The sequence below is a fragment of the Microtus pennsylvanicus genome, chromosome 2 (genome assembly GCF_037038515.1).
Source record: "Microtus pennsylvanicus isolate mMicPen1 chromosome 2, mMicPen1.hap1, whole genome shotgun sequence".
NCBI classification, from domain to species: Eukaryota; Metazoa; Chordata; class Mammalia; order Rodentia; family Cricetidae; genus Microtus; species Microtus pennsylvanicus.
Genome location: NC_134580.1, coordinates 25,405,756 through 25,433,608, shown reverse-complemented (window position 1 = coordinate 25,433,608; position 27,853 = coordinate 25,405,756). Strand labels below are relative to the sequence as shown.

The 27,853-nt window shown below is 43.8% G+C and overlaps 1 protein-coding gene across 2 annotated transcripts in view; it reads left to right on the top strand.

Moving 5' to 3' along the window:
• The first annotated feature begins 1,562 nt into the window (after positions 1–1,562).
• The window catches only part of Slc38a4 (solute carrier family 38 member 4), an 80,229-nt gene continuing 53,938 nt past the window's right edge, over positions 1,563–27,853 (top strand). The window contains exons 1-2 of one of the 2 annotated variants that reach the window (XM_075960478.1): positions 1,563–1,687; positions 3,554–3,731. The gene's annotated coding sequence lies outside the window, so the exon portion shown is untranslated. The remainder of the gene's footprint in view (positions 1,688–3,553; positions 3,732–27,853) is intronic. The other variant, XM_075960476.1, reaches the window with a different exon arrangement.

The window sequence follows — 27,853 nt, the reverse complement described above, 5'->3', positions numbered from 1 at the left end:
CAGTTCCAATTCCTAGGTATCTGACATCCTCTTCCCACCTGAGGGCACCAGGCATGCGTGTGCCCTACAGACACGCATGCAGGCAGAACACCCATACACATAAAATAAATAAATTTTTAAAAAGAAAAAAAAACTGAGAAAGAAGGATGAATTTTTGTTTCTTAAAAGCTGGGTGTTTGCTCCTCTGTCAGGAGTTCATTCCATCGCTGACTGCGTTTTCCCTCCATCGACGTCTTGCCTACCTACATGCCTGGCTTTGCTTTTGTAGCATGTCAGGTTAGGCACTGACAGACGCACACCCCTTTCTTTTTTCCCCAGACCCTGCTCTCCCGGTCCTGCCACTCTGAGGTGTAGGTGGCTTTCTACATAATTCTTACTTACATTTTATTAAAGAACACACAACAGAGAAATGCCGTAGTTGAAATAAAACCCAGTTTCAACCAGCCAAAGGAGACTTCAGAATTACCCTGCTCTGATCTAAAGCCACAGAATATGAACTTGTTGCCAGGAGAAACAAAACATGTGTATCGTATTTGGTCAGGATTGCAACCAGCTCCCAAGAAGCTAAATAGTTCTTATATATTGTGCTTTGGATGGTGGCGGGGGTAGCTGGTTACAGCATCGTGCTGTGGTAAAAGTTATGTCTTGTCCCATCCCGCTGTTGAACTGTTTTGTATGATCTGGTGTGTGTCCATACTAACGGAGAATTTTGAGTGTCCCTTAGATACATATGCTTCTGTTGTTATGTCTCTGGGAGCCCCAAGGTGCTGCCCGTGTTATAATACCACTCCAGTACAGAAGTTATAAAACGAGAAGGAAGGGCTGGGTGTTCCTGGGAAGGGCAAACCGTGGGACTGGCAGCTCTGAATTAATTTACATTGTACATATGAGAATTCAGACAGCACTCTGTGTCGCTAGTGAGTCTGTTAAACACTTTGAGGGCAAGTCTCCATTGGTGAACACCCCCCCCCCCAACAACTATAACAAAAAAAAAGAATGACCACTATTACTAAATAAACATGAACTTTCTTCGAAGCAAGAATTATGCTCAGTATCAGAAAACGGTTTATATACACCCTTTTCCTTAAGATGCTAGGTAGATCCTCTAACAAGCAGAAGATACAGTTTATGATAACTTCGTGCATACCGGGGATCATAAAGTGACTCTTCCTGCAACCACTATTTTCTATTTGTTTGTGCCCTCTTTGTATTTTCTCTACATGACAGTCAGGTTGGCAGCCCCTGAAGACAGCGAGGTTGTTTATTGATTATGCTGAACACTTTCACCTACTTAAAGATGGCCATTAATAAACATTCCTGCACACAGGAAAAGGCAAACAAAAAAAAAGTGAAGAAACTTAACCGTAAAAATAAACTCAACTCCAAGATCTTTGGTAGCAAGGGCCCCGCGGGCGCGGGTGGAGGGAGCCCTCTAAGGGGACAGCTGGACAGCTGGTCTCCACCTGGGAGGATGCTCTGTTGACATCTCAGGTTGCCTCACTGCGATTGGTGGCTGGGCTGGAAGGGAGGGTCCGCAGAAACAGCGACTAGGGATGCTGCCCCCTATCACAGAATGGAAATTTCCAGTCTTTAGGAAGTGAGAAGAATAGAAGGAAGGGTCTCTCAGTCTACCCCTTACTGCCACTTCCCTTGGATTCCAACCCCCCAAAAGTATAAAGACCGACGGGTGAGTAAAATGTAGTATATTTTCTCTTAAAAAAACGTGTCGGCGTGGAAACTTAGGGCCAGATCCTAGCTTGCATGGGGAGTGCGAGTGGGGACCCTTGCACGTGGGCACACAAGTCTCTGACCTATCTAGGGTCTGAATTTGCTGATTGTTCCTAATTCCTATATTCTGAAGAGCTACAAGCTAAATGGATTATTTCAGGCTAAAGACTTGTGTGATTAGAAAGAAAGTAAATCAGGGCAGGCGGAGGGGAGCGCTTGAAGGGAGTGTTGTGGGGGCCCCTTTCTCACTGTGGGTGCCGTTTTTTTCCTCCGGAGACTGGGGCGCCGGGCTTGCCCAGGCTAGAGGTCCCTTGACCCTGTGATTGATTTCTACCTGGCACCGCCTTGCCTCCACAGTGGCTGACTCGCCGAGGGTCGGACCCTTCCTGGGAGATCCCAGAGCTCCGCATGGCTGGGGTTTGTGCCTGCAAGGTGTTACCCGAGTCGCTGGAACTGCACCCGCGTTCCAGGGGGAGGGGGTAGGAGGTGACGCGGGACAGCGATGGTGCAGGGTTTAAAATAGACTCGAAGTCTCTTGGATAGTTGGATGTCCCAAAGGCCAGAAGACCAGCATGCTCCTGGGGTGTGGGGCTTTGGGCTGGGAACTGGGGGGTGGGGGGGGAGGAGTGGCAAAAGCCTGGAACAAACTGAGGGTGGTCCGGGAAAACAGCCCAGCCTGTTTTCCACATGGTGGGATCCGGGCCCTGCCGTGCTGGACAGACAGACAGCAGGCACAGTCGTGCGGCGGCGAGCGTGGGGTTGAGAGCACCCACGGAGAACTTCAGAGGAGAGTAAACAGAATAGGGACCGCGCTTGCTTGGAAAAAGGAAGGTGGGAGGAGGGTTCCGGATTTCAGACAGTGAGCTTGGGGACAGGGCAACAGTCTTGGTAAATGGACCAACCAAACAGCACAGGTGGGCTCTTCATCAGGTTGGAGATCAGGTTGGGGTTCGTGGGGACCCTCGAACCTTTCTATAAGGGAGCCTACCTATAGGGAGAGGCGAAGAGAACCCTTCCACGCACCCTGGCCCCAGGAGTGTGATGTTTCTGGGCTGCTGAGCCAATTGAAGGAAGGGGGGGGGGGGGCGAACCTACCCAGAGGGATGGGGATATTCGGTCACTGTGTCTAGGTGGTTGCCAGAGCGACTAGAGGGATTTGAGGCTGGAGGGCTGAGTCTCGGAGAGACTGGAGTGTAATAGACTGGCGTTTGCTGTCTGGTTCTCAGCTCAAGTCTTTTTAGGTGTCTGTCATGGAAGGATTATATCTTAAATCAGTGGTCTTCAACCTTCCTAATGCTGTGACCCTTTAATACCTCGTGCCATGGTGACCCCCCCCCCCCATAAAATTATTGCATTGCTACTTCAAAACTGTATTTCTACTATTGTTATGAATCGTAATATAAATATCTGATATGCAGGATATCTGATATCCGATTCCTGTTCCACCCCCCCCCCCCCCGCCCCACACAATGGTTGCGACCCACAAGTTGAGAACCACTGGATTAAATGCTCAAGTACTCTGAAAACGAAGGGAGTCTTACTGCCTGGAGAAGGTCCCACGGACTGTTTGACATCGTCAGATGGATTCCATCCTTGTGCCCTTTTTACAGGCTAAAAAATATAGGTGCGCTGTGTGGGAAACCTGACTTGAAGTTTCTATACGGGCAGTCAATTGTTTTTGACACGCTCCTTCACTTTCTACACCCTCATAGGCAGAATCAGACGGGTGACTTCAGGGGGTCTCTAGACTGCTTTCTTAGCATGTGACAAACAAATCCTGTAGCCAAACACACGATCACACAGCTAAAGGCTTCTTAAATCTTAGGGGCCCAGCTGCCTTGGAGAACTGGATAGCGTCCTATGGTTGCGCGTCAATTTACCGCGGTGAGGACAGAATAAACTCAGAGACCTGTGGACTTGGCTTCGCCTGCTCGTTTTGCTGTAACATTGGGTCGCTCGATTCTGCAGCGCTGTGCAGGCAGTACACCATGTGCAAACCTCACGTAAGCACCATCCAGCACTCTGCTGTCTGGGTTTGTAAGCTTCCATTTTAGAGAAGGCAATGAAGTTCAGCGCGCTTAAGGGGGTGTGACCTGTGGGTCTTGACCTCTTTGGGGGAGAGTCACCTAGGACCACTAGAGAACACAAACAGTTACATTATAATTCACAACAGTGGCAACATTACAGTTATGAAGTAATAACAAAAATAGTTTTGTGGTTGTGGTGTCTCCACAACGTGAGGAACTGTATTAAAGGGTCCCGGCGTTAGGAAGGTTGAGAACCTCTGGCTTAAGAGCCAGTGGCTCCGCAGTTAGTGAATGAGTGACCTTAAAGTCAAGTCTGCAGCAGAGTTCCTGCTTGTCCCGCTTGTTTCCGTGCTATGTGTGTGTCCTGAGAGGGTGGCAGCCATGGGAGAGATGGAAAAACAGAATCACTGTCACGTGACCACTAACCTCCCTCTGGTCGCCTACCTTGTTTATGTAATGACCTAATTCCACTCATTCATTCCACAGACTGTCATCAAGTAACACCGGCTCGCAGCAACTGTGGCACAGGGGATATTGTTGTTTTTTTTTGTCTTTTCGTACCTGCCTCCCTGTCACTTTACACAGGGCCGAGCAAATCCTATTGCTCAGAGATGGTGGCTGAATGGTGGATTAGTCTAGTGGAGGATAATTAAGTAGGCAGTTAGATTCTACAGTGGGATTTGCTTTATGGGGGAGGGGTGTTTGAGCTCTTCAGCCTAGAATGTGACCTTGGAAAGGGTCAGGGAGGGTCACAAGACTAGGTGATTTTTTGGTTTTGTTTCTGTTTTTATTTTGTTTTACTTTTTTTGAGACAATGTTTCCCTATGTATCCCTGACTGTCCTGGACTCACTCTGTAGACCAGCCTGGCCTGAACTTGGAGATTGTCTGCTCTGCCTCCCAAGTGTAGGTATTAAAGGTGTGCACCACCACCACCCTACAAGACTAGGTGATTCTTAAGCTAGGAAGCAGAGTAGGAGTTGGCTAGGTGAGGAATAGGAGGAGGTGAAGAAGAGACTGATAGCAGACAGCCCAGGCCAAGCAGGAGACAGGAGCCCTTTCAGGATCTGAGCACTGCTCAGGGGTGCAGCTGCCTCTGGGGAGGGAGGGAGGTTCAGGGCAACCTTCTGTGACTCCTCTCTGAAGTGTCTATTAGCTCTGTCCTCTCGTGAATTTTGGAAGTGTCGACCTGTATTCACAGAAAACAAGGAGCTAAGTATGGAAATTAGTAAGATACTGTGTGGGTCCATCGCTCAGGGATGGGCTCTGTTGTAGCCAGCAGCTCAGGCAGGAAGTCAAACTTTGCAGTGCCCTCTGTGGGAAGCCCAGTTTGCTTTTCTGGTATATGGGGAGGGATCTGTTTTAGCATAGACATGCTGGCACACTAAACAAAAGCTACTTTCTGTGTTTATATGGAGAACTGGAGGGTGTTTCCTCTCCTGACTTTAGTTTTTAGTGGTTTTACAGTTTATTTCAGTGCGCTATACCCAAGTCACGGCATGGAAATATTGTTTAGCATATGGTGGAGTGGGGAATTGAGTGGCAGACGGTGTGACTGCCGTCCTCCCACTTCCACAGGTACTCATGGCAGGGAAGCTTTCGACTTTTCAAAATCTATTTTGAGAATTAGTTTCCAATATCAACCCTAAGGGACCTTTTGTGTCAGTTTTGCTTTTCCGCAATGGGTTCAGGGATCATCTTACCTCTCTGCCACATCCACTGGTAAGCTCTGTGGTCAGGAGGTTAGAAGGGGAGAATTCAGAGTTAGTGAAGCATGCACTACTCCAGGATGTTTTTTTTTTCTTTTTTTTTTTTAAACTGGATTAGACATCACTCTTACCATTAAGTTTTCGAGAAGTGTTTCTTCATCTATGGTTCAGAATGGTGTCGCATGTCTTAGCGGATTGTAAGGAGTGAGCAGTTTATCTCTTGTGGGATGCTTGTGCTGATTTCTGCCGTATCCTAAGCTCTCAGTAGAGATGCCATTGTTTTGTTTTTTTTTTACTACCCGTAACATTATTTGTGCTCGCTAAATTCTAGCAAGTGTTTGTGTTTTGTGTATGTGTATTAGCACATGGGTAGATGGACGGAGGCCAGGGGTCCACGCTGGATGCCTTTCTCTACTGTGATCCACTTTATTCTTTGAGACAGTATCTCTCAGTGAACCAGGTCTTACTGGTTTGCTACACTGGTTGGAGATCTGGGCATCTGCCTGTTTTCTCTTGCGGCCCAATGCTAGAGTTACAGGCATGTGCCGCCATGCCCAGCTTTTCCATGGGTGCTGGGGATCTGAACTCAGGTCCTCATGTTTGCACAACAAACATTTTACTCACTGGTCCATCTCTCTCTCTCTAGCCAGCCCCTTAAATGTGTGTGCACGTATGTGTGTGGTGTGGGGTGTCTGTGGGGTGCATGTGTATGCGTGTGGTGTATGTTGGTGTTTGCTTTTGATAGGATGTTTTTCTCTGTGTTTTCTGATTTTTCCCAGGGAAATTGAAAAATGTCTGTTCATTATAGACAAGTACCAGCAATGGAGCAAAAGCAGTGACTTCACCCTAGCCTAGCTTAGGGAACCATTGGGTTTCCTGGGATAGTTCACTGATGAGAGGGTACTTACAGGAATGTGGATGAATGAAAGGCTACCACAAAGCCCACCCTAGCGTTCATGAGGACTTGTGAAAGCTGTATGCATGGCTAGCACTCCCTGCTCAGTTTGCAGGCAGTTCTACGGAAGAGTCTCCTCCCAGCAAATGCTATTGCTTGGTATAATCATGGGCAGCAGTTCCGTGAATCTTGTAGCTTTCTGAGCTCCCTCAGCCTTCCAAGTTTGGCTAGTTTCTGGAGCCTGGTAGGTCTCCCTCCAGAGAGAACATTTCAATCCTGGGGGAAAAGCTACACAACTAAGATGAGATAAATAAAGGAGAAGAGAAACTAAAAAGGACTAAATAACTCTTCTGGTCCAGCCTGTAGAATGATGCCATTTCCTCAATGATTCAAAGGCAGTGTGTCCTATTGGCTGGCCTCTCCCACGCTCCATCAATCAAGCACACATCTGCCGTTCAAACGGAAGACCTCTCCAGTAGCTCAGTTTCCTCTCAGTTTTGGCTCTTCTTAGACAGCTGTTGCCCCTTGTCCTCCACATTCCAGACACTTGGTTCCTGTTTTGTTGTTAATTTGTTTGTTTTTGCAGAAATGAAGAAAGGGGAAACTTGCTTATTTTCTCCAACAGTATTTGTTCTTCAAACGAGCACTTTAGTGTTTAACTCTTGAAGGTCCAGGCATGGCTGACAGGCAGCCTATGAGTTTAGAAGCTATAACACACAGAGCCAATTGCTGCATTTGGCTAGGAAGTCGGCACTCAGCCATTGGAGGGCTGATCTTGTGGAGCTCCAGTCTGGGCTGCATCCGTGGGTGTTTTGGGTTCAGTCTGTGGCTCTTCTGCTTTATTCTAGAATGATTTTAGGCGAGCAAGCCTGACTGCTCCATTCCACTGATTATCTGTGAAACCAAAGAACATACTGGTTCCTGCCTCACAGGACCAGTGGGAAGTAAACAGTTTCACACCTGCAAAGCCCTTGGGGGTCCTGCATGGGGCTTCAGAACCCTGGAAGCTGTTGAAGCTGTAAGAGATCTCGTTTTCCTGGTCTACGCAATACTAGTGCACACCTCATAGATTTTAGGACGCTGTACTTGAGTCTAGTAAACCCTGGGCGGAGTGTTTGCAGCCAGCCCTCAGCTGTTGGCCATGGGGCTCCCTAGACTGACCTAGACTTCCTTGAGAGTCTTGGTTCTACCTTACCTTCCTCCTGAACCCTCCACCCGCCTGGTGTGCCTGCTGTTTGTCCTCTCCTTTTTACTTTGCGTCATTCGCTCCTTCTGCGCGGCCTGTTCCTCGGGCAAGGACTTTACTCTTTGTTTTGGCATAATTTTATGACACCGGGCACTCTCCGGGTGCTATAAAATGTCGAAGAAGAAAAGGGAAAAACACAGTCCACCTGGAGGCAGCTTTGGCCCACAGCTGGGGCAGAGCTACTGCTAGACCTCCAGCAGCATCTGGGATGTCTACGAGCCCAGCATGAGCCACGGGGTGGCGCGGGGAGGACCAAAGTCGCTGGCTGGGATACTGCGTGACAGGTTCGCCAGCTGCTTTTGCTATGACTGGATGCCTTGGAGAGAGGGGCCAGGAAGGGGGAGGGGCAGTGAACTTGGCAGGGCAGTGTGGGAAAGACCTACAGAAGGGCGCAAGGGAGGTGTCCACTGGACGCAAAGGCGGGAGACTCTTGCTCTAGACAATGGACCCAGGCGTGAGTCTTGTTTATCCACATAGCAGAGACCCATTGCGCTCCTGCAGGGCCTCCCTAAAAGCTCTGTGACCAGCCTGACCTTTGACCCTAGGCAATCTCGCCTAAGGGTTGGAGTTTCAGATGGACTTTGTGGTTGCTGCAGAAGCACCCAGTTGACACAGTATTAACTGGATAGAACTGCTTTGTTCTGGTCCGGGAAAGATGGAGTCTGCTCTGACTTTCTAAGGAATTTTGTTGTAACAGTACGCTTTAGAAACACCTCGGAAACTTGACTGGCACCTGTTGCTTTGCAATCATTTAGTTATCCTTTCTGTGGAGAGGATTCCTTACTCTCCTGTGGCTTATCTATATAGATAGATTCACCCAAGCTTAAGCAAACGGGACAGGGATACCGTCCTCCTATTTCCCTTAGAATCGTTCTCCCCTCCCTTCTCCTTCCTGCTCCCTCCCACCGGGTGCTGGAGACTGATACAGGGCCTGGTGCATGCTGGGCTGAACACTGGACCACAGAGCTGAATTTCCAGCTCCCAGCTTTCCACAATAGTCACAACCTCCAAGCCAGGAACTTGATATGGGGAGGATGGTTGTGGTCTCTGTCATCTCATCGCACACATAGATCTTTGAGACTGTAGCCAGTCAAGATACAGAGCTTGCATGGCCACGAAGATGTGTCGCCCCATCTTTTCCTTTCCTCCACCCCTGGGAACTAGGGATTTTCTGTTGTTTACTTTGTCATGTAAATGGAATCATCCTATATGTTCTTAAGAATCATTTAGTCTTCTCTATATACTTCTCTTAAGAGCCCTTCAAATTGCTATATAAATCAGTAAGCTGTTTTTTTTCCATTACCTAACAATCTTCCAGGTACTTTCAATGGTGCCACATACAAACAAAACCAAACCAAGCAAAGCAGCCTGTGAATAGCCGTGGGTAGCACATCTGTGAAAGCTGCAGGTGTCGAAGGGAGCGAGATCATTTAGAATGTGCCTTCGGCCGGCACCCACTAGACAGCTGTACACCCCTAGTAGGGAAGGGGAAGATATCCAATACTGCCCCGAGGATTATGAATTCACACCTTTGAGGTTTTAGAATTCCACACGAGGACTCCGAGCCGCTGTCAGGTCATAGACTAAAGTATCCGGCCTGCCTCCGTGTGAGTGCATTCCCACAGCCTGAGGACTCTGTCACGATTGTTTCTGTCACTAGATAAATGTTCCTCAGTTTACACCTTATGGAGGGAGGAAGGGTGGTGGAGTGGTGAATGCACACGTCAAACATGGCAGACTGTCACCCCTCACACGTAAGTCCTTTTACCCACAGATCTGTCTTTCTTTATCCTTCCAAGTGGTATCCAGGTTTTGTCTTATTTTTATGTTTTATTTAAACATTAGGTACTGGTCATTTTGCACTGCTCTTCTGAATCATAACTACTGAGAGGTGTGTGTATGTGTGTGTGTGTGTTGGTGTCTGTGTCTATGTCTGTCCTGTGTGTATGTGTTTCTCTCTTGGTACGTGTGTATCTGTCTGTGTGTATCTCTGTGTGTGTCTATGTATATGTGTATGTGTTTGTCTCTCTGTATGTATATCTCTCTGTGTGTATCAGTGTGTGTATCTGTGTATGTCCTGTGTATGTAAGTGTTTTTCTCTCTGTACATGTGTGTCTGTCTGTGTGCATCTATGTGTGTGTGTCTACACGTCTGTCTGTGTGTATCTATGTGTGTGTGTGTCTACACGTATATCTGTCTGTATGTATATGGTCAGAGGCCCTCAACCTGTGGCAGGGTAGCTCCCTCTGTCCCACAGTCTCGCTGCAGTGAGCACCTGTGGTAAGTCAGACCCACTGAATTTCGATTTTCCCAGCTCCTGTGCTCGGTGCTTTGCTAACTTGACGGATGAGGACAGTCATTAGGAAGTTGATAACAAATGCAAATATATCGACCTCAGTCCCAACATTGCAGGCTTTCTGTGTTCTTGAGCATGATGGGAAGGGTGGCTGGCTTTTATTTTAAAGAAAAGAAAAAAGAGTTTCCTGAAGTAAACCTGAAATTTCACAGATGTAGTAACCGTGTACTATATCAGTGTAGACAAAAATCGAGCATAGATTATGTAATTGCTTTCAAAGTATCTTATAATACTATTTCGCTATTTACACTTCGAAGGGGGAGACAAGATGCAATGCTTTCCATGGTTCTTTTTACCAAGATTCTTTCAAAGTTTGACCTTCCTAAACCTGGCAGTTAAAGTCAACTGCCCGCTTTCCTTTTTAGGCAGAATAGATCTTTATTATCTTGGTGATAATCTGGTCAGTCTTCTGATTCCCTTTCTCCTGCTGGGACCCTTGCTTTCTCCCTGAAGTCCAAGTGTTCTCCCCTACTCAAACCTGCTCCGCTGGTCCAGCTCTCAAGCTGAGCTCCCGAATTCTCTTCCACACACATGGGCCCTGTCATAAGATCGGTGGCTGTTATGGTTTGGATCTTAATGCACTCCCGCCCCCAGAAGGCCCAGGTGCTAATGGCTCTGTGAAGAATAGGACTATCTCACATTGGCTCTGGTGGGACATTGTGGCCTCAGCTTCTTTAGGCCTCTTTACTCCCTTGCTTCCTTGAGCCAAGCATCTTTACCACCGTGCCCACATCATGCTGTTCTGCCTCAGCACAGCCCCAAGGCAAGAGGGAAGGAGATCATTCTTTGAAACCACTAGACCTGTGAGGAAAATGAACCCAGGCTTATTGTCTTGGGCAATTTTGCCACTTCCACAGGAAGGCTGCCTCTTCAGTAAATAGTGCTGGGGAAAGCTGATGACTGTCCAGTAAACAATCAGATTGCGTTCCCCTTTCATAAGACATACACACACACATACAAAATAGCCTCAAAATGACTTAAAATCATAACCATATGTCCTATAATCTTTGGAGAAAACATAGGCTAAACGTTTTTTTTTTTTTGACATTGGCCTTGGCCTTGACAATGACATCAGAAGCCCTAGGAGGAAAAACAGGAGAAAAAAAACAAACCAGGACTACGTTAGCCTAGATCACCTGTGCACAGCAAAGGGAATGAGAGAATAGGGCACTGTAGAAGGGAGAAAATGTGTGCAAACCGTGTGTCTCATACATGTCAGTATCCAGGCTACATGAAAGGAATAATCCACTGAAAATGGGCCAGAGGTTTGAGCAGACCATTCTCGAAGGGAGGCACACATCAGTTAGCAGCTCCATGAAGACGCTCACCTGCCTATTCACCAAGAAAACACTGCTACCCTGAAAATGAGGATACAGTTGCCTGTCTGAGATCATGACTTCAATTCTTTAGAAAAGATACCAAGAAGTGGGGCTGCTAAGTAACACGGGAGGCCGATTTTTAATATGGGGGAAGCCCTTCATGACTTTCGTATCATCAGCAGCAACGACCAGGTCTCCCTTTCTTCATCTCCTTGCTAGTACCTGCCGTCTCTTGGCTTCTCCTTCTAAACAGGCTGTTTGGAGTGTGTGAGGTAGCAGTGTTCACGCTAACCAAATTAGGAGACAACCTGTCTGTCCATGGGTAGGCGAATGGTGGAAGAAAATGTATCTTTGTGTCAGACTAATCTTATTCAGGCTGCCACTTTGACAAGGTAGAGGGTACTCTGCTAAGTGAAACACTCGGTTGCTCAAGGCAAATCTTGTAGACTTCACTTGTATGAGGCACCTAAATAGTTGAAGACGTTAGCCATACAACAGCTGGAGGGTTGCTAGGGGGTACGGGAAGAGAAATGTGAGGGACTAATCAACTGATAGGAAGCTGTAGCTGCTCAGACGTTAGCGCTCTGCTGTGCAGTCTTATACCTGTAGCACCCTTTTAGAGTAATTTACGATGTGTTTTTTAAAATATTTATTTATTATGTATACAATCGTCTGTCTGTGTGTATGTCTGCAGGCCAGAAGAGGGCACCAGACCTCATTACAGATGGTTGTGAGCCACCATGTGGTTGCCTGGAATCGAACTCAGGACCTTTGGAAGAGCAGGCAATGCTTTTAACCACTGAGCCATCTCTTCAGCCCTTAAGATGTGTTTTAAATGACTTGACACTTGCCTGATATTATCAGACATCCTTGATATTCATTCTCCTCCACTCCTTCCACACACACCCTTCACCCTCGGACGCCAGCCCCCTACCCCCCCACTCCCACCCCTCACTCCCCAACCCTGACCCCACTCTTACCCTTTACCCCCACCCCTACCCCAGTTCAACCCTGAGTTCAGCTGAGTCAGAATCCAAGCTGTGCTCTCTGTGGTGGCTGACAACCTCTCAGGTCCCTTTTAAAGCACAGGCTCTTACACTTTACCCCCCCACCCCAGCGGTTTATTTATTTGATGGTGGAATGTAGTGATTTGTCTTATGCCGTTATCCTCACTGTAAGAAAAGTTAGACTTTGCCTTTCTTTAGCTCGTTGCCTGGAGGGCCTATAATCCTAACTTTGCCCAGCAGCATCCCTTCATTAAGCCTGTGATTCTCTCAACAGTGCATCCTCCAGGGTGCGGCTGACCGGGAGTGCACTTTGAATCAGGTTTCAAAATCTTCACCAGAGGTGTTTGTTCAACTTTCCCCAAAGATTGCAAAACATAACCAGTAAATGCAAGGTGTTGTTTGAGCTTAAGACTTGTGCCATGTGGCCATATTTTAAAAGTACTTTTATTAGTGATATGTACTGTAGCATTTATCCTGAAATTATAGACTATATGATAATGTGAGGGGGTGGCACCTTAGAAGGAGTAAGATTGGCCATGGTTAATTTACCATGGTAGAGCCTGGTGAACACTACATAAGATAGTTCATAGTGTCTACCTTTACACCAATTTTAAAATGTTCACACTGAAAAAGTAAAACTGAGTCATACCGAATTATTCAAATTAATGAGACATTTTGGGAACCTATAGATTTGCCAAGGATTGCTGAAAGAAATCATGCCTTAGGAGCAATGAGCTTGCTTTCTCATGCTGCAAGCATGTTTTGCCTGAAAGCCAGTCAGATTTCAACTTTGAAATCAGCATATAAAGCTGAGATGAAGAAACGGCTTGGAACAGGTGAGACTGTGACTCACGCAGAGGTGGTTGGGAGGTTTGGTTGGGGATTACACTTTGGTTCAGGGTGCTTCTGGATGAAGGTTTTGGAGGTAGAGCAGTTGCCCAGGGCTGTGTTTTAGCTGGTTAGGAGGGAACAGTCTCCCCTGAGGCAAGGTTGGTCATTTGTGTCCTGGGATGCCATTTTTTTTTCACATTCAGAATAAGAGATCTGCCTGGAGCGGCAAAGGAACAAGCATCTACTTATCCAGACCTAGGAGGTTAATTAAAAGTTTCCAGAAATTTCTTCATATGAAGTCCTGTTCCTTGGCTCACATCTGGAGGGAGGACAAACGAGACAACAGCTTTAATCTGTAAGATTAGTGTAGCAGCAGGTGCTGGGGTGAAGGCTCATTGGTAGAACACCTGACTAGCACAGCAAAGACCCTGAGTTCGATCTGATTGTTAAAGCATAAGGACAATGGATAATAAGACTACACCCCGAAAACGTCTCCCAATATGAACTTGCCCTTCTCAGAGATCTGGGTGAGAGAAACTGGAAACTTTCTATCGAGCAAGAGATGGAAAAGTAAATTACTTGTATTTATTACTGCCATATGGAAGTCCATAAAAAACTGATTCTGTAATTCTATTCCTATTCTTTCAGGACTCTGAGTCTCTAATTCCTCTGCACTGTTACTTCCTACAAAGTCACTAAAAAATACTCAGAATGAAAAAGAAAAGTGACTCTCCTGATAAGATCAATAGAAACCAGATGTGTGCACACACGAATGTGTGCACAAGCACACACAGACATGCATACCATTTTAGCGTTTTAACGCACACACGGATGTGTGCACCTGCACACACAGATGCACGTACCACTTCAGTGTTTAATTTCCATCTTTGTGAAATTTTTATCTTGTAAATTATTAGAAAAGTAGTGAATGAGAATACATAAAGTTTTTAAAACGATTCCTTGATTCTTCACCCAAATAGACTGGGGGGGGGGCTGCAGCAGTAACATGTGCAAGCAGAAGTGAAGAAGTCAGATGTTGGACAATTGTGGAAGTTGGTGGGCAGGTGGGGAGGGGAGGGTGGTGCTGAGCTGCCTGACCTCACAAAAATGGGAAAATGATCTTCCCATGATAAACTAGAAGAAACGCCCTGGTCTGTACTTGAAAATATAATGGGTTTTTAAAAATCTCTTCAAGTATTACCTTTAGCAAATAGCAGAAAATACTGGGCAAAATAAGACATTCTGTTTACATTTGCTGTTTTGTTCTTCCCTAAAATGAGAGTCACTAACCCAAATCAGAGACGACTTTAGCCATATGCTCTTTATCACCAGTCAGATACACTTAACATTAAGATTCCATTTGTTCAATAAAAATGACAATAGAATAAAGATTTAAAGATCATATGGTCTAATAGTAAGATATTACTATAGTACGTACATGTTTCTATTCTGCAGAATATCTAGTTTACACATATAAACTAAACTATATTGTATGTTTCTTAATCTTTCTCTTAACTTAGAAATGCATAGTTTGTGTTGCTGATGTTGCTATGGCAAGTTCATATATAGATTTTAAAATACCAGGCGAGAGTAAACAGACATAGCAGCAGCCAGAGCCATTAGTCAGTGTACAGGTGGCACTCCCCTTACACACACACACACACACACACACACACACAAAGGGTTAACTGTCCAAGATATTAATCCTGCCAGTAGCTGAGTGCTTTAAAGAGCTTATCAGAAACGCCATTGTCCCAAGGATCTGTTAACATTCTAAGTGTCAGAAGTTGGAGAATGATTCACGAAATGTTGGTCTGAAGGCCTGGGAGTTAACTCACCGCCTGGAATTTAGCCAAGGATGTGGAATGAAATGTTTGAATTGGAATCCAGTAATTGTGTGTAGTCAGTAACCTGAATCAAGAGTAACCTACCACTCAGGAGTAGGTTGATTCTTTTTACAATATCCAGTTCAAAGCCTGTTACTTTACGTGGTCCATTCAGAGTTAAGCTATCGGTCAACAATAACCGATATGTATTTTATTTTTGCTATATCCACCTCAGATTGGGCTTCAATGTTTTTACAGAAATTATTACATTACTATAGACACACAGGGTGGGCGGGTGGTTATTTTCGGTGGCCAATTACTAAGTCACATTTGCTCTCAGATCTACTTAATTCACGCATGGTTTCTTATCTATATTTCATAGATGATTATTCTTAAACAGCACTAGCTCATATAACATACTTCATTAAAGGATCTGGCACTGGACTTGTCCCACTGGGACTATACTAGAAGTGGATGGATGGGACCGAGAACAATGGCTTGGCATTCTTAAAGCTCAGCTTGCAAGTGCCCTTGGCATTAAGAAAATGTGCCTTCATTCGTCTTTGGATCTTGAAGTTTTCGTCAGACTCAGTGAAAAGAATGATAGCCCTAAGCTAGACCAAACACTCCCCACCCCTAAATCTGCCAGGACACTGTGTGTTAAGCACTGCTAAGGACAGGTTCTGGGGAAGATCTGTACCACACGCTGTTCTGTTTCACGTAGGAGGTTAATATTAAACAAACACACATTGTAGCCCATATCTTATTACAGGTTGTTTTCTGAGGTTCCGTGGGTCAGGGCCAAACCCGTCCTTTCCCCACTTTTCGACAGTGCCAATCAATAGTTTAACGAGCGAAACAGGAGTCCACTGAGCACGGCACACCTTCCAAAGCAAGGGTGTTACAGCAGGCTTCGCCCTATAACGAAACCGGCAAACATCTCTCAACCCATGCAAACAAAGATAAAACGCCTTGTTTAGTTAGGACACTAAAATGCCCGCTGTCTCCTTTAGCTCCCAAAGTAAACTGGCATAAGCTTGTTAGATCCAGTTGTAAAAGGGAAAACTGGGGTTCCCAAATATTTACAGGGTTTTGTTTACTTCAGAAATACCTTTGTTGTTTGTTTTTGTCTGTTTGTATTTTGATTTCTTTCTTTCTTTTTTTTAATGCAGTCTTGCCATGTAGCCCGGGCTGAACTCAAACTTATGTTATTTCTGCCTCTGTCTATCCGTGGGACTACAGGTGTGTACCCCACACCCAGATTAACAAAGCCCTATTAAGCATGCATATATGGCATCAACAATGAGGACAGTTCTTTAAATGCATATACAAATACACAATCTTCCCCAGGCACCAGATGCCCATCTGAACATTGTACAGATGTTGGTTCCGTTAATCCTTGTAACAGAAGTGTGAGGTGGGCAGGATTGTTTCCTTTTATAGGTGAGAGAACTGAGGCAAAAGAAAGGGCAAAGAGAAGTGACAGACACCTTGCCCAAAACCAGGTCGCTAATAAACAATAGAGATTGGAGTTAAGTCTAGGCAGGAGTCTCTGGAAAATACAGAGGGATCCATATTCTTGTAGAAGGCAGACATGTAAATGTGTGTAGCTCAGTGTGTGCATCTGTCTCCATGTGTGCACAGGCAGAGGTACGAAGACTCCATCTAAGTTCGTGGAGCTGGGAGGAGCCAAGCGGGGTCCCCATCAGGATCCTTGAATGGGGACACCAGAGTCACTGGGTTCATTTCCTTAGGAAATCCACTGTATTCTGGGAATACAGTGAGACAATAAGACCTGCATCAGATACCCACGTGAGAGGCAAAAGAGAAGAAGCTGAGCTTCTGCGGACAGGAAGTCCTACACTGCCTAAGAGACAGATGCAGATACGTGGATGGTTAGCTCTACAGAGTCATCCATAGCATAACACACACTTTCCTTTTTTAAATTGATTTTTATTGAGCTCTACACTTTTCTCTGCTCCCCTCCCTGCCTCTCTCCTCCCCCCTTTAGCCCTCCCACAAGGTCCCCATGCTCCCAATTTACTCAGGAGATCTTGTCTTTCTCTACTTCCCATGTAGAGATCTATGTAAGTCTCTCTTAGTGTCCTCATTATTGTCTAAGTTCTCTGGGATTAACAGACAATTTCTTATGCTCATGCACATATACATATGCCAATATCGTGATCAGCTCAACCCTAAAACTCCCCAAGAATCCCAAGGCTTGTGACCCATCACTGTAAAACACAGCCACTTGTTAGGAAGCAGAAAGCAAGCCGGTCAGCACCGTGGAGGAAGGGGAGTGCTCTCTGGAGTTGGTGCTTGAGGAATGCTTGTTGACGTAGTGATGGGTGGACGGACTGGAAGCAGGGGGGAAAGAATAAAGGAAAACACTAAAGATCACTCTTTCTCTGTGGTGAAAATTTTGATGAGGAGAATTAAGTTAAAATTGGGATTTTATACCAACATATTTTGAACATGTTTGTATTCAAAATGTATTTTGAGAATGTTTCTAGTGAACACACCTTTTGGCAATTCTCTGATTTCTATGTTAGTACAGCTACCTCTTACTCACGTTACAGAGTTTTCAGTCTGAATGAGGTAAAGAAGCTTCGCTGAAAGAAGGGCATTCAGGCTGAGCTAGGATTATGTGGACTGTGTAGTTTAGCGCTATAAATTTCGATAGTTTTAGTTCTTCATATAATGAGCCCTCCTCCACACATGAGTGTGTGGAACGCAATTTCTATCCAGCGTGGCTTTGCTGTCACTCTAGGGCTTACACGTCATTTGAAAAATATTTCATAGTTTGAGATTTTAATATTCTTAGATCATTTCTCCCTTCCCTTTCCTCCCTCCAAACCCTCCTTATATACCCTCCTTGCTCTTTCTTTCCAATTCATGGCCTTTCTTCATTAATTGTTATTACATACGTGTGTGTGTGTGTGTATGAGTGTATCCCTCCCTAAATATGTGAGTACAGCCTGCTCCGTCTATATGTTACTTGTATGTACTGAACATTTGATACTGAATAAGCAATTGATGTACTTTTCCCTGAGGAAAACTATTTTTCCTGATTCAGCATCATTAGTTGCTTCTGGTTCTTTGTGTACGGTTGAGGCATCATGGGCTTTTCCCATCCATACTAGTATGTCTTCTGCTTTTGTCCTTGTTCAGCTCGTGTTTGTAGGCATTCGTGTTGGTGAGACTTTATGGGTGTAGCCTCTGACATTCCTAGGAGACAGACTCACAGCAACCTCTAAGATCCCCTGTCCCCACACCCTTTCCAAAATGATCCCTGGACTTTAGGCACAAACATTGTGTTGGTGATGTATCAGCTGGGATTGGGCTCCACAGCTCTGTGTTTTCATGGTTGTAGTTTTCTGTAATTGTCTCTGTCACTGCAAAGAGGGGTTTCCTTGGTGAGCAGTGAAGACTACACCAATCTGTGAGGAGCAAGACACAGATTAGAGTGTAGTTAGGGATTATAATGGTTTGATAAAGGAACAGTTCTAGGTTCTCCGAGACCTATGACTTCACTAGCTCTGGGTAGTTGGCGAGGTTTCCAGTATGATCTTCCTCTTGTTGAGTGGCTCCTACGTCTTATTAGAGTGCTGTTGGTTACCACTGAGGCATATGTGCCACTACTACAACCTTGTGCCATGCTGGTTGTGGTGGTTCGTAGGCACGATAGCTGGGTAGGGCTATTGGCTGCTTTCTTCCATGAGAAACTTGCATGATTCCTTCTGGCATCATGAGAGCTAGTCCCCAGGGAGGAGACGCAGGTCAGTTCCAGCTCAGGGACTCCTGAGCCCTGTGTCTGAGTGCATGGTGTCTTCAGCAATAGGGACTTATTTTCCACCTCTCTGTGTGTGGGGGAACCAAGGGCAATAGCAACAATCTGTAATGTTTGGGATCTCTTGGACAACAGTGACCAACAACTCAGAGGAGGGCTTCTCATACCTGGTGTTGGGGTATTTGCTAGATAGTCTATGAATCCTGGTGAGAGCATTGTGAGCCCAGATGAGAAAAATTTCATTTAAACTGTCTATGTATATTTATACACAGAATTGTGCATATTCTAAGTATTTTAGGTAGGCAGCCAATTGCATGCTTCCTTATAACTGTCTCAGACATCTTTACGGCTATTTTACTATCCTTCTGTATTTATCTACCTCCCTCTTCTCATTTTTCTCATTTCTCCCATTGGGTTACATGTAACCTCTGATGCCCTCCATCCCACCTCAGCCTTACACATCATTTTATAAGTGAGGAAATGAAGGCACTGGGAGACTCCTTACAAGCTAATAGCATAGCTAGTATGGATGGAAAATTAGAACAAATTTTTTCTGAGTCAAACCCAAATTCACACCAGCACTAGAATGGAAGAACCCTGCTTGGCCATTCTGCTCCTTGGCATGCCAGACACCGTCTCCCCTGGATTAAAAGTTTTAGACAGAGGGAGGTTCAGACAGAAGCAGGGAACTGATAATACGTGTTCAGGAATCAGGTTGTTTTTATCTTAATCATTTTAAAATTCACCCAAATGGTGGTGCTTGAGTAAACCATACAAATAAAGTGTTCAGTAACTAACATGCTTTACTTAGCAAGCATGCCCACCTTACCATATGCTTCTCTCCAATTCTCTTTTATGGGATGCTTATAGGGAGACTGGTAGCAAATAGAATACTGACTTAAGCTTTTGCTCAATGGGTCATTTGATCTTTACCTGTACAGATGATGTTCATCTAGACCTCGATAACCTGGCTTATGTATTTCTTTTCAAAAGCTAATAGCATTTTTTTAGAGGGTTCCTCGTGACTTTCAGCATTAGCTTTTGTTCAAGCAGCTGCCTGCTCTCCATGAAGTTTCTTCTGACAGCGCTTGTTTATACCCTCTGTTTCCACCACTCTAGCATCTCTTCTGGAGTGTCCCTTTAAACTCAAGCTGGGTACCCTTCTTCCCCTCCAGTGGGAATTTCTATACCATGTTATGACATCATGACATAACTTTAACAATACTTCAGCAACAGGTTCTCTTTAGAAAATAGATCCTGAGGACAGAAACTGGGTCTTTAAGTTACTAAATGAGCAAATGATAATGAATAACTCCTTATCATTCACCAAAGAAACTGGTTGTTTTACAGTATCACAAAGTTATGTCCATTATTAGACAGTATTTGAGGTCTGCTGGAGTACCACTTGTGGATAGGGAATCCAGTCTTTCAGAAAAAAGTTGAAGGTGTATAATTTTATCTAGACTTGGATTTGCTTGTTGGTCTTTGTCAACCAGAGTCATCTGGATAGAGGGAGCCTCAATTGAGAAACTGCCTCTATCAGATGACAAGTCTGTGAGGCATTTTTCTCTTGGGTGATTGATATGGAAGGGTCCAATCCTTTTCGTGGTATCACCTCTGGGCAGGTGGTCCTAGGCTGAATTTAAAACATAGACTAGAGAGCAGGTCTGAGGCAGTGAACTATGCAGGAACAGGACTTGGCTCAGTGACCTGGGCCAGTGCAGGCCTGAGGCAACAAATTCCACAGGAATAGGTGCAGGGGAGCAACCGCTGAGCAAATGGGCCAGAGCCAGAGACCACTGCGGGTCTAGGCATGAATCTGGGACCTTCAAGGGAGTAGACCCTGCAGGTTTGGGTATGAGTCTGGGACCTCTGAGGAACTAGGCATGAGCCAGGACCTCTGTGGGTCTGGGCATGAGTCTGGGAACTCTGAGGGAGTAGGCCTGAGCCAGGACCTCTGTGGGTCTGAATGTTGGTCTGGGGCCTCCAAAGGAGTAGGCAGGAACCAGAAACATTTACCGGTCTGAGCATGAGTCTGGGACCTCTAAGGGAGTAGGCCTGAGCCAGGTCTTCTGCGGGTCTGGGCACACCCAAGTCTGGGACCTCCAAGGAAGAAGATCAGAGCTAAAGACATTTGCAGGACCAACCCCAAGCAGATCCAGATCAGGGATATTTACAGAAACAGTTCTGAGCTGACAACCTTGACCAGAGCAGACCTGAGACAGCAAACTCCATGGGAGCAGAGCAAACCCCAGGAGGGCTGAACAACCTCCAGGAACACAGAGTGACCAATGGGGTAACTAGAACCGTGGCACTGTCTGTACCATGAGGAACAACCATCTGAGCCTTGGATCCACTGGCACCTAGATTAATCACCAGAGTCACAGACAGCCCCAACCACACTATTTAGAGGAAAAGATTAGACAAGGTAAGAACACATGCAACACCACAAAGATCAATATGACACCAGTAAAATCTAGAGACCCTACAACAGCAAGACTTGAACAACTAAATATAGATGAAGCAGAAGAAAATGGCCTAAAAAAATAAGCTTCAGGAGAATGTTTGAGACTCTTAAAGAGGAAATGAGAAATTCCCTCAATGAAATGGAAGAAGAAACAAACAAAAAATTGGAAGAGATCAGCAAATCACTTAAAGAAAACCAAGAAAAAGAAATCAAATATATGAAAAAAAAACTATTCAAGACTTGAAAATTGAAATAGAGACAATAAAGAAAACACAAACTGAGGGAATTATAGAAACAGAAATCATGAGAAAACAAACAGGAACCACAAATGAAAACATAAACAGCAGACTACAGAGATGGAAGAGAGAATCTCAAGTGCTGAAGATCTAATAGAGGAAACAGACTCATCAAAGAAAACATTAAATCTAACAAAAGCTTAACCCAAAATATCCAGGAAAGATGGGATACCATGAAAAGAACAAACCTAGGAATAATAGGTATAGAAGAAGAAGAAAAAGGTCAACTCAAAAGCACCAAAAATATATTTAACAAAATCATAGAGGAAACTTTCCAAACCTAAAGAAAGATATGCCTATGAAGATACAAGAACCTTACAGAATACCAAATAGACTGAATAAAAAAAGTCTCCTCGCCACATAATAAAACACTAAACATACAAAATAAAGAATATTAAGAGCTGCAAAGGAAAAAGGCCATGTAACATATAAAGGCAGGCCTATTAGAATTACACCTGATTTCTCCTTAAAGACAATGAAAGCCAGAAGGTCATGGTCAAGCATTATGCAGACATTAAGAGACGATAGATCCATCCCAGACTACCATACCCAGAAAAACTGTCAATCACCATAGAAAGACAAAACAAAATATTCCATGACAAAACCAGATTTAACCAGTATCTAGCAACAAACCCAGCCCTACACAAAGTACTAGAAGGAAAACTCCAACCAAAGGAAGTTGGCTACATCAACAAAAACCCAGACAATTGATGATCTCACAACAGCAAATCCTAAAAGATGGAAAAACACACAAATTAACATCACCAACAGTGAAAACTAAACTATTAACAGGAGATAGCAATCATTGGTCATTAATATCCCTTAATATAAATGGGCTCAACTCACTTATAAAAAGGCACAGGCTAACAGATTGGATACAAAAACAGAATCTATCTGTCTTCTGCATACAAAAAACATACCTCAACCTCAAAGACAGACATTGTCTCAGAGTAAAGGGTTGGGGGAAAAAAATTCCAATCAAATGAACCTAAGAAACAAGCTGGGATAGCTATCCTTCAAACTAAAATCAATCAAAAGAGACAAAGAAGGACATTTCATGTTAGTCACAGGAAAAATCCATCAAGAAGAAATCTCAATACTGAACATCTGTGCCCCAAATACAAGGGCACCCTCACATGTAAACAAAACACTTCTAAAGCTTAAATCATACACTAAACCCCACACACTAATAGTGGGAGACTTCAATACTCCATTCTCACCACTGGACAGCTCAGTCAGACAAAAAATTAACAGAGAAATAAGGAAAATTGCAGATATTATAACTCAAAGAGACATCTATAGAATATTCCATCCAAACAGAAAAGAATATACCTTCTTCTCAGCACCTCATGGAACCTTCTCAAAAAATTGACCACATACTTGGTAACAAAACAATCCACAACAGATACAAAAAGATTGGTATAACCAATCTTATCAGATCACCATGGCTTAAAACTAGAACTCAACAGCAATACTAATTCCAGAAATCCCACAAACACTTGGAAATTAAACAATGCTCACCTGAATCATCAATGGGTCAAGGAAGAAATAAAGGGAGAAATTAAAGACTTCCTAAAATTCAATGAAAATGACCACACAACATACCCAAATTTATGGGACACAATGAAAACAGTGTTAAGAGGAAAGTTCATAGCACTAAATGCCTACATAAAGAAGCTGGGGGGAAAAATCTCATACTAGTGAATTAATAGAACATTTGAAAACTTTAGAACAAAAAGAAGAAAACTCATTCAAGAGAACTACATGGCAGGAAATAATCAAATTGAGAACTGTAATCAACAAAATAGAAACAAAAAAATTACAAAGAATCAATGAGACAAAGAGTTGTTTCTTCGAAAAAATCAACAAAATAGACAAACCTTTATCCAAATTAACCAAAAGGCAGAGAGAGAATATCCAAATTAACAAAATCAGAAATGAAAAAGGGGGCGTAACAACAGACATGGAGGAAATCTAGAGAATCATCAGGTCATATTTCAAAAACCTGTACTCCACAAAATTGGAAAACTTAAAGAAAATGAACAACTCTCTGGATAAATATCACTTACCAAAATTAAATCAAGACCAGATAAGCAAATTAAACAGACCTGTAACTGCTGAAATAGAAACAGTCACCAAAAGTCTTCCAACTAAAAAAAGCCCAGGACTAGATGGTTTCAGCTCAGAATTCTACAAGATTTTCAAAGAAGAACTAATACCAATACTGCTCAAATTGTTCCACACAATAGAAACAGAAGGGGCATTGCCAAATTCTTTTTATGAGGCTACAATCACCCTGATACCAAACCGCAGAAAGACATTACTAAGAGAATAGCAGACCCAATCTCACTCAAGAACATTGATGCAAAATACTAAATAAAATACCAGCAAATCAAATCCAAGAACACTTCAGATCCACCATGATCAAGTCAGCTTCATCCAAGAGATGAAGGATGGTTCAACATATGAAAATATGTCAATGTAATTCTCTATATAAACCAACTGAAAAGAAAACTATATGATCATCTCATTAGATGCCGAAAAAGCTTTAGACAAAATACAATATCCCTTCATGATAAAGGTCTTGGAGAGAGCAAAGATACAAGAAACATATCTAAACATAATAAAGGCAATATACAGTAAGCCAACAGCCAACATCAAACTAAATGAAGAGAACCCCCCAACAATCCCACTGAAATCAGGAACAAGACAAGGTTGTCCACTCTCTCCATATCTATTCATATAGTTCTTGAGGTCCTAGCTAAAGCAATAAGACAACAAATGAAGATTAGGGGGACACAAATCAGAAAAGAAGTCAAACTCTCACTATTGCTGATGACATGATAGTTTACATAAGTGACCCCAAAAATTCTACCAAGGAACTTCTACAACTCATAAACACTTTCAGCAATGTAGCAGAATACAAGATTAATTAAAAAAAATCAGTAGCCCTCCTGTACACAGATGATAAATGGGCTGAGAAAGAAATTAGAGAAACATCACCCTTCATAATGCCACAAAGAGCATAAAATTTCTCAGAGTAATTCTAACAAAACAAATGGAAGACATGAATGACAAGAACTTTAGATCTTTGAAGAAAGAAATTGAAGAAGACACCAGAAAATGGAAAGATCTCCCATGCACTTGGGTAGGTAGAATTAACATAGTAAAAATGGCAACCTTACCAAAAGCAATCTATAGGTTCAATGCAATGCCCATCAAAATCCCAGAAAAATTCTTCACAGACCTTGAAAGAATAGTACTCAACCTCATATGCAAAAGCAAAAAGCCCAGGATAGCCGAAACAGTCCTGTACAATAAAAGAATTTCTGGATGCATCACAGTTCCTGACTTCAAACTCTACTACAGAGCTACAGTACTGAAAACAGCCTGGTATTGGCATAAAAACAGACAGGAGAACCAATGGAACAAAATTGAAGACCTGGATATTAATCCATACACTTTCAAACACCTGATTTTTGACAAAAAAAAAATAAAAAAAATATCAAATGGAAAAAAGAAAGCATATTTAACAAATAGTGCTGGAATAACTGGTTATCAACATGGAGAAGAATGAAAATAGATCCTATCAATTACCATGCACAAAACTCAAGTCCAAATGAGTCAAAGACTTCAATATAAAGTCAGCCACACTGAACCTCATAGAAGAGAAATTGGGAAGTACACTTGAATGCATTGGAACAGGAGACTACTTCTTAAATATAACCCCAGTAGCACAGATACTGAGAGAAACAGTTAATAAATGGGGTCTCCTGAAACTGAGAAGCTTCTGTTATGCAAAAGACATAGTCAACAAGACAAAACTACAGCCTACAGAATGGGAAAAGATCTTCACCAACCCTACATCAGACAGAGGTCTGATCTCCAAAATATACAAAGAACTCAAGAAATTGGTCATCAAAAAAAAAAAAAAACAAATAATCCAATTTAAAAAATGGAGTACAGACCTAAACAGAGAACTCTCAACAGAGGAATCTAAAATGGCTAGAAGACACTTAAGAAAATGTTCAAAATCCTTAGTCATCAGAGAAATGCAAATCAAAACAACTCTGAGATTCCATCTTACACCCGTAAGAATGGCCAAGATCAAAATCACTGATGATAACTTATGCTGGAGAGATTTGGGGGTAAAGGGAATAATCCTGCATTGCTGGTAGAAGTGCAAACTGGTACAGCTGCTTTGGATATCAGTGGGGTGATTTCTCAGAAAAGTAGAAGACAACCTTCCTCAAGACCCAGCAATAGCACTTTTGCGTATATATCTAAAGGATGCTCAGTCGTACCACAAGGACACGTGCTCAATCAACTATGTTCATAACAGCATTGTTTGTCATAGCTAGAACCTGGAAACAACCTAAATGCCTCTCTACTGAAGAATGGATAAGGAAAATGTGGTACATTTACACAATGGAGTACTACACAGCAGAAAAAAATAATGACATCTTGAAATTTGCAGGTAAATGGATGGAGCTAGAAAACATCATTTTATTTGAGGTAGCCCAGACCCAAAGAGACAATTATCATATGTACTCACTTATAAGTGGTTTTTAAACATAAACCCAAGAAAATAAGCCTACAAATCATAGTCCCAAAAAACCTAGACAACAATGAGGACACTAAGAGAGACATACATGGATCTAATCTATGTGGGAAGTAGAAAAAGACAAGATTTCCTGAAAAAAATTGAGAGTATGGGGACCTTCGGAGAGAATTGAAGGGGAAGGGAGAGGCAGGGAGGGGAGCAGAGAAAAATGTAGAGCTCAATAAAAATCAATCAATCAATAAAAACATAGCCCCCAAAGGGAGTGGCAATATTAAGAGGAAAGGCCTTGTTGGAGTAGGTGTGGCCTTGTTGGAGTAGGAGAGGCCTTGTTGGAATAGGAGTGGCCTTGTTGGAGTAGGAGTGGCCTTGTTGGAGTAGGAGTGACCTTGTTGGAGTAGGAGTGGCCTTGTTGGAGTAGGAGTGGTCTTGTTGGAGTAGGAGTGGCCTTGTTGGAGTAGGTGTGGTCTTGTTGGAGTAGGAGTGACCTTGTTGGAGTAGGAGTGACCTTGTTGGAGTAGGAGTGACCTTGTTGGAGTAGGAGTGGCCTTGTTGGAGTAGGAGTGGCCTTGTTGGAGTAGGAGTGGCCTTGTTGGAGTAGGTGTGGTCTTGTTGGAGTAGGTGTGGTCTTGTTGGAGTAGGAGTGACCTTGTTGGAGTAGGAGTGGCCTTGTTGGAGTAGGAGTGGTCTTGTTGGAGTAGGAGTGGCCTTGTTGGAGTAGGTGTGGTCTTGTTGGAGTAGGAGTGACCTTGTTGGAGTAGGAGTGGCCTTGTTGGAGTAGGTGTGGTCTTGTTGGAGTAGGAGTGGCCTTGTTGGAATAGGTGTGGTCTTGTTGGAGTAGGTGTGGTCTTGTTGGAGTAGGTGTGGTCTTGTTGGAGTAGGTGTGGTCTTGTTGGAGTAGGTGTGGTCTTGTTGGAGTAGGAGTGACCTTGTTGGAGTAGGAGTGGCCTTGTTGGAGTAGGAGTGGTCTTGTTGGAGTAGGAGTGGCCTTGTTGGAGTAGGTGTGGTCTTGTTGGAGTAGGAGTGACCTTGTTGGAGTAGGAGTGACCTTGTTGGAGTAGGTGTGGTCTTGTTGGAGTAGGAGTGGCCTTGTTGGAGTAGGAGTGACCTTGTTGGAGTAGGTGTGGTCTTGTTGGAGTAGGAGTGGCCTTGTTGGAGTAGGAGTGGCCTTGTTGGAGTAGGTGTGGTCTTGTTGGAGTAGGAGTGACCTTGTTGGAGTAGGAGTGGCCTTGTTGGAGTAGGTGTGGTCTTGTTGGAGTAGGAGTGGCCTTGTTGGAGTAGGAGTGGTCTTGTTGGAGTAGGTGTGGTCTTGTTGGAGTAGGTGTGGTCTTGTTGGAGTAGGTGTGGTCTTGTTGGAGTAGGTGTGGTCTTGTTGGAGTAGGTGTGGTCTTGTTGGAGAAAGTAGGACTGGGCTAGGAACCAGCCCTGGAGAACAAAGTGTGTCAGTTAATGGAGCTGAAATGAATTGGAGGTCTGAAGAGCAGTTTGACATCAGACATGGAAATGCCGAGTTTGGAGTTTGCCCAGCTGGATTTTGGCATTGCTCTGATCCACTGTTTCCTCATTGTGCTCCCTTCCCCCGCTTTGAAATGGCAATATACATTCTGTGCCATTTCATGTTGGAAGTAAATCTGTGTTTTGATTTTTATTTTATTGGGGGTTACAGGTAAGAAATTCCCATGAGTCTCAGAAGAAATTGTGGCCTTTTAAACAGTGTTGAGACTGTGATAGCCTCTTGGGACTTCTGAAGTTGGACTGAATGTATTTTGTACTCTTACAAGGCTACAAGCCTACGGG